Genomic DNA, 6000 nt, shown 5'->3' on the forward strand with positions numbered 1-6000 from the left:
ATCCCCGCTTTCCATCCAGCTCCCTGCTTATGACCTGGGAAAGCAGTGGAGGATGGCCCAAAGCCTTGGGACCCTGCACCTGCATGGGAGACCCAGAAGAGGCTCCTGGCTTCAGATTGGCTCTGCTCCAGCCGTTGCGGCCACATGGGGAATGAATCATCAGATGGAAGAGCTTCCTCTCTGTCTCTCCTCCTCTCTGTATATCTGATTTTCCAATAAAAAAATAAATAAATCTTGAAAAAAAAAAAAAAAGAAAATGAAAACTTTTAAAGATAAAAACAAATGAGAGCTCAGGGATATTACCCAAGGGGCTTTCCAGTTCTCTGGTGACCCGAGTATGTGGCTTGTTGGAGAAGGACAGTCGCATGGTCATGGGGCCATGTTGTGGCCTAGCTAGTCAAGCCACCTGCCAACCACATGTGCCACATGAGCAACAGTTTGAGTCCTGGCTGTTCTACTGCCAATCCAGTTTTGTGCTCATGAGCCTAAGACAAGCAAACGCAGTTGGCCTAAGTACTCGGGGCTCCTGCCGTCCACAGCGGAGACCCTGCTGGAGTTCCAGGCTCCTGGCTCCCAGTTTCTGCCTGGCCCAGGCCTATGTGTTGCGGCCATGTGAGGCATGGACCAATGATAGACAGTCTCTGTCTCACCTTCTCTCTATCACCTTGCCTTTCAAATAAATAAATACATCTTAAAATATAAAGATGGATGGCCGTGAGTAGAGTCTCCAGCTAGCTTTTCTCTTCTTCCCATCAAATTCCAGCCCACCTGCCCCCTCTGCTGCCCATCGCACCTGTGTAGACCTGGCCTGCAGGGGGGTGCTGGCCAGCTCTCTTCCAGCAACTCCTTGTTACTTTGGCATAGGAATGATAGTACCAGAGTAGGTATTTGACATGTTGGTTTATGTTAACCGCTGGGATGCCCATATGCCACATGGGGGTGTTGGTTCCAGTCCTAGGTGCTCTGCTTCCCACCCAGCCCCCTGCCAAGACAGACACTGGCAGGCAGCAGAAGACGCTTCGAACCCTTGAGTTCCTGCTCTCTCTGGGGAGACCCAGCTGGAGCTCCTGACTTTGGATTCCAGCCCCAGCTGCGGTGGGCACTTGGACAGCGAACCAGCAGATGGAAGGTCCCTGTCCTCTGCTTTCCAAATAAAATAAATGTTTTTTTTTTTTCCTGCCTATTCAAAATTCATTTTGCAGTCTTATCTCTTTCCAAAAAATCCTAACACCTGGTGCCCCATGAGGGTGCGTGGCAACAGGGTCTCTCTCTCTGCACGTGTCCTCCAGTTAAGGCTCTGCAGAGAAGCTCCTCCTGGAGTCAGCCAGAGTCCGAGACGCAATAGCAAGCGTCCTTAAGAGGAAGAGGAGGGAGGTTGGAGACACACAGACCCAGGGGAGACACATAGACTGAGGAATTGGGGGCCTGGAACAGACCCCCAGGAGGACCCAAGTTGCCAACACCTTGGTTTTGTTCTTCTTGTCAACAAAGAGTTCAAGAACACATTTCTGTGGCTTTGGGCCACCACGTTTATGGCATTTGTCACTGAGGCAGGCCCCAGGCAGCAAACACCCTAACCCAACCAGAGATTCAATCTCAGGAGCCCCCACCCTGGTGCCGCTGAGCAGCTGGGAGTCGGCTGAGCCCTAGAGACACCAGCCAGGGCTGCCGTGTCCCCTCAGGTGCATGACCACCCAGCTCCCAATGTAGACCAGCACTCCATGGTCTAAAACCAGCAAGTGTGGAACTGGTGCCATGGCGCAGCAAGTTAAGCTCTGCCCATGTGCTAGCATCCTATTTGGATGCCAGTTCAAATCCCGGCTGCTCCACTTCTGATCCAGCTCCCTGCTGATGTGCCTGGGAAAGCAGCTTGGGAAGACACAAATGCTTGGATCCCTGCACCCACATGGGAGGCCTGGAAGAAACCCCTGGCTTTGGACCAGCTCCAGCTATTCTGGACATTTGAGGAGTGAATCAGCAAACAGATCTCCCCTCTCTCTGTCTCTGTGTGCTTTTTGCTCTGCCTCTTTTCTCTTTGTAAACCTGCCTCACAAAAAATAAACAAATCTTTTTAAAAACATTTTCTTTATGGGGGCTGGTACAATAGTAGATGGAAGATTTTCTTTGTCTCTCCTCTCTAAATCTGCCTTTCCAATAAAAATAAATAAATCTTCAATTTTTTTTTTTTTTAATTTGAAAGGCAGAGTTACAGAGACAGGCAGAGATCCTCCAAGCACTGGCTACAATAGCCAGAGCTGGGCCCGTCGGAAGCCACGAGCCAGGAGCTTCCTTTGGGTCTTCCAGGTCCATCAGCAGAGAACTGGATCATAAGTGGAGCAGCTGGGACCTGAACCAGCGTCCATATGGAATGCTGGTGCCATAGATGGAGGATTAGCATACAACACCACAGCTCTGGCCCCAGCAAATAAATCTTTTCTAAAAAAAAAAGGCGATGAGTGAACCCCAGGTCAGACACGTGCCGCTGCTGCCCTTGAGGAGGGGCTGGAGCCAGCATCAGGTCGTGTCACGAGAACCTCCCAGTCTCCTGTGCCCTGCAGCTTGTGTTGTCATTTACTAATTAATCCTTGGGCACAAAGCAGACGCTGCACAAATACGGGTGTTAATTTTTAATCGCCATCATTACAGGGCCCTCATTGAATGGCGACTGCAAACCTCCTGGATCATCACCACACTGTTCCTTCCCCTCTTCAGCCGCACGGCTCCCAAGAGCAAGGGCACAGACGGCCTTAGGGCCCGGTGGTGGAGGCGGCGGGGAGGGGTGCTCTTGGCACTCAGTCCTCTGGCCTTGAAGGCCCTGCTTTGCTGGACCGAGCCTGGCCATGCCCTCCTCCCACGAATCTGTTGCAGCTGCCTCACTTCCCACACAGACACCCTGAGTTCATGGAAAAGGTAGAGGCTGTGGCTTTGAGCCAGGCATCCGATCACCTCTCCGAACCCCATGTGCTACATCAAAGTGACACCAACCAGTGAGACCTCTCTGGGGGTTGAGGATAAATAGTAACCATGTGAGTCATCCTTCCACGACATAAGAATTGTGCGACTTTGCACCTCCCCTCCGCCGGTCCTTGTTCCCAATCAAGACATCTGGGAGGCCCATGACTTGATGCTCCAGGACCAGGTGTCTGTCCCCAGGTTGCAGGGGACACTTCTTCACATGGAGCGCCCCTGATGAAAGGCGTCATGGGGCGGGACTTTCTGCTCTGCGAGAGGAGCTGTGGTAAGGTGTGACCTGTTGCACCTGGGGCCCTGGACAGCCACGGGGTTAGGAAAGAAAAGTCAAAGGACTCCCAGCTGTTGTTATTCCGCCACAGGGCTAATGAGCCAGTGTGCCCTGCTCTCTCCACTGCTCTCATCTTTTTATACACATATAAAAAAGACATTGGACCCAGCACGGTAGCCTAGAGGCTAAAATCCTCACCTTGCCCATGCCAGGATTCTGTATGGGCACCAGTTCTAATCCCAGTGGCCCCGCTTCCTATCCAGTTCCCTGCCTGTGGCCTGGGAAAGCAGTCGATAAAGGCCCAAAGCCTTGGGATCCTGCACCTATGTGGGAGACCCGGAAGACGCTCCGGGTTCCTGGCTTTGGATTGGCTCAGCTCTGGCCATTGCAGCCACTTGGGAGTGAATCATCAGATGGAAAATCTTCCTCTTTGTATATATGACTTTCAAAAAAAAAAAAAAAAAGACATTATGCTTTTATTTGAAAGGCCAGTCCTCATGGAGCAGAACACTGCCAGGCAGTAAGGATGCCAGTCCCGCCACGTGTGCCACAGGAATATGCCCTTGTGCATTGAGAAAACACCGTCTGTGTGCAGAACTAGAGTGGGTAATCCAGCTGGTGCCAAGGCAAACACAGCTGGGAGACCCCACCCGTGGGGCCCACAGGTGGAGCCCAGCGTGCAGGGTCTGACTTGCATTTCAGGAAGAGCCATCAGGGTGCACAATCCTGGGGCCACCCTCCAGAGAAGGGCATGTGCACAAGCCCACACATCAGCACCCAGACGTAGCCCAAAGTCCTTGCAGGTGTCGGGGGGCAGGGTTTAAGGCAAGTACAGCATCCCCAATCATGGTGGCTGAGTTCAACTTCTGGCTCCGCCCCCAATTCTAGCATTCCCACTAAGATGCACTTTTCAAGGGAGCTGGTGAGGGCTCAAGAACTTGGGTCCCTGGGCTCCTGGCTTTGACTGGCCCAAGCCCAGCTGTGGCAAGCATCTGGAGAGTAAACCCAGCAGATTGAAGATGTTTCAATATTCCTGACTTTCAAGTAACATAAAAATGAAAAAGAAAGATAAATGAAACAGCACAGAAGTTCAAGGTGAACCATTATTATCAGCAAAGCTGGAGTGTCTATTCCACACCCCAAAGAACAGTGTCACGTTCCCCCAGGGGATGTCTGCCCACACCCACGTGGCAGGCAGGGAGAGAGGCTGCCAGAGAGCAGGGAACAGCCGCTACTGGGACCCCGGAAAGAATTGATTCTCCTGTCCACAACTCTGTGATGGATGGTGGGCCAAGGTCACGCATTTGATCTGCCTTTGGGTCAATTAGGTCTGCAGAAAAAGTCCATTTTCATCACCGCAGCCTGCCCTCCAGTCTGTTATCTCTAAATAATTCTTGGGTCAGAAGGCAGACAGAGTGTGAATGGAAAAAGCCTGCAAGCTCCGACTATTGACAAGGGAGGCCATTGTGCCCGCTTTGTAGACCAAGCCCTGCGGGGCTGGGCGGCAGGCGTAGGAGGCACACAGCACCCCAGTCTGCTCCCTCCCAGCTTGGGTCAGTGGGGTGCTGGGAGGAGCTCAGGAGAGCACAGGAAAGGTGGGAGAGGACCAAGCCCACCCACCCTGAGCTCCCTGGGGGCTCAGCAGCACCCTTTCCCCCAGCTACCCTGGCTCTTGTTTCTTGGGTGGGCTAGAATCCCATCTCCCCCCGCCGCCACCACCAACTTGTTCCAGACACGGAGACAGACACCTGCTAGCTCACTTTGCTTGGGCTGCTGTGAAGAATCTGTAGACAGGGTGGCTTCAACAACAGAAGTTTATTTCTCAGGGTCCCGGGGCAGTTTGAGAGCAGGGTGCTGGCAGACTGGGTTCCCAGGAGGGCTCGCCTCTGGGGCTTGCCGTAGGCTGCTTTTGCCGTGTACTCATCTGAGCTCCAGCCTCGGCCTCTCTTTCCCCACTCACACACTCGCTCTGGGGGCTCCACCTTCACGACCTCAGCCAACCCTAACACCTTCTCAAGGCCTGACGCCTGTTCCCCATCACACTGGAAGTCAAGGCAGGGCACCAGCGCTAGGTCCCTCTCTCAGCCACAGCTGCCTTCTTGCCATTTCCACCTGAAGCAGCTTCTACACGTCTGAGCCCAAACTGACCCCCCATGGCCACCTCCCTGCACGTCACCACCACCACTAAGCAGCTTCGGCCCAAAGCCAGGGATGACCTTGATTCCACAAACATGCTCATCTCTGCTCTTCACGTCCCAATTCCTCCTCATCCTCAGGTCTGGTTTAAAGACCACTCCCTCAGGGAACCCCTAGTGTCCATCGCCCATAGTTCCCCCCCCCCACACCGTAGCCCTTTTCTGTCCCAGCACACTGTCTTCACCCCATGGGAAGGGTCCCCCACTCATGGCTTGCTGCCTGCTGGTCTAGTTCACCAGTTCTCCTGCCCAAGCTTCTGCAGCTAGCCCACGAGCCTGTTTCCATTCATCTCAACATGAGAAGAAAATATATGAAGCCAAGGATTTCAAGATAGAAGGATTTGACACGTAATCTGAACACCTTCCTCTTAATACCACCAGTCATGAATAGAACATGCAATGACCTCTACACGCTTGTTTCAAAGGCAGACAGGCAGCGAGAGCACCCCTTCGCCAGGTCCTTGCCCACATGTTTGCACCAGCTCAGGTGGGGCCAAGCCGAAGCCGGGGGAGCCAGGACCTCAACCGGGCACTTTGGCCTGGGTGATGGGATTGCAAGCCCTT

Source organism: Ochotona curzoniae, unplaced genomic scaffold (assembly GCF_017591425.1).
Source record: "Ochotona curzoniae isolate NIBS_2020 unplaced genomic scaffold, NIBS_Ocur_1.0 contig_523, whole genome shotgun sequence".
Lineage (NCBI taxonomy): Eukaryota > Metazoa > Chordata > Mammalia > Lagomorpha > Ochotonidae > Ochotona > Ochotona curzoniae.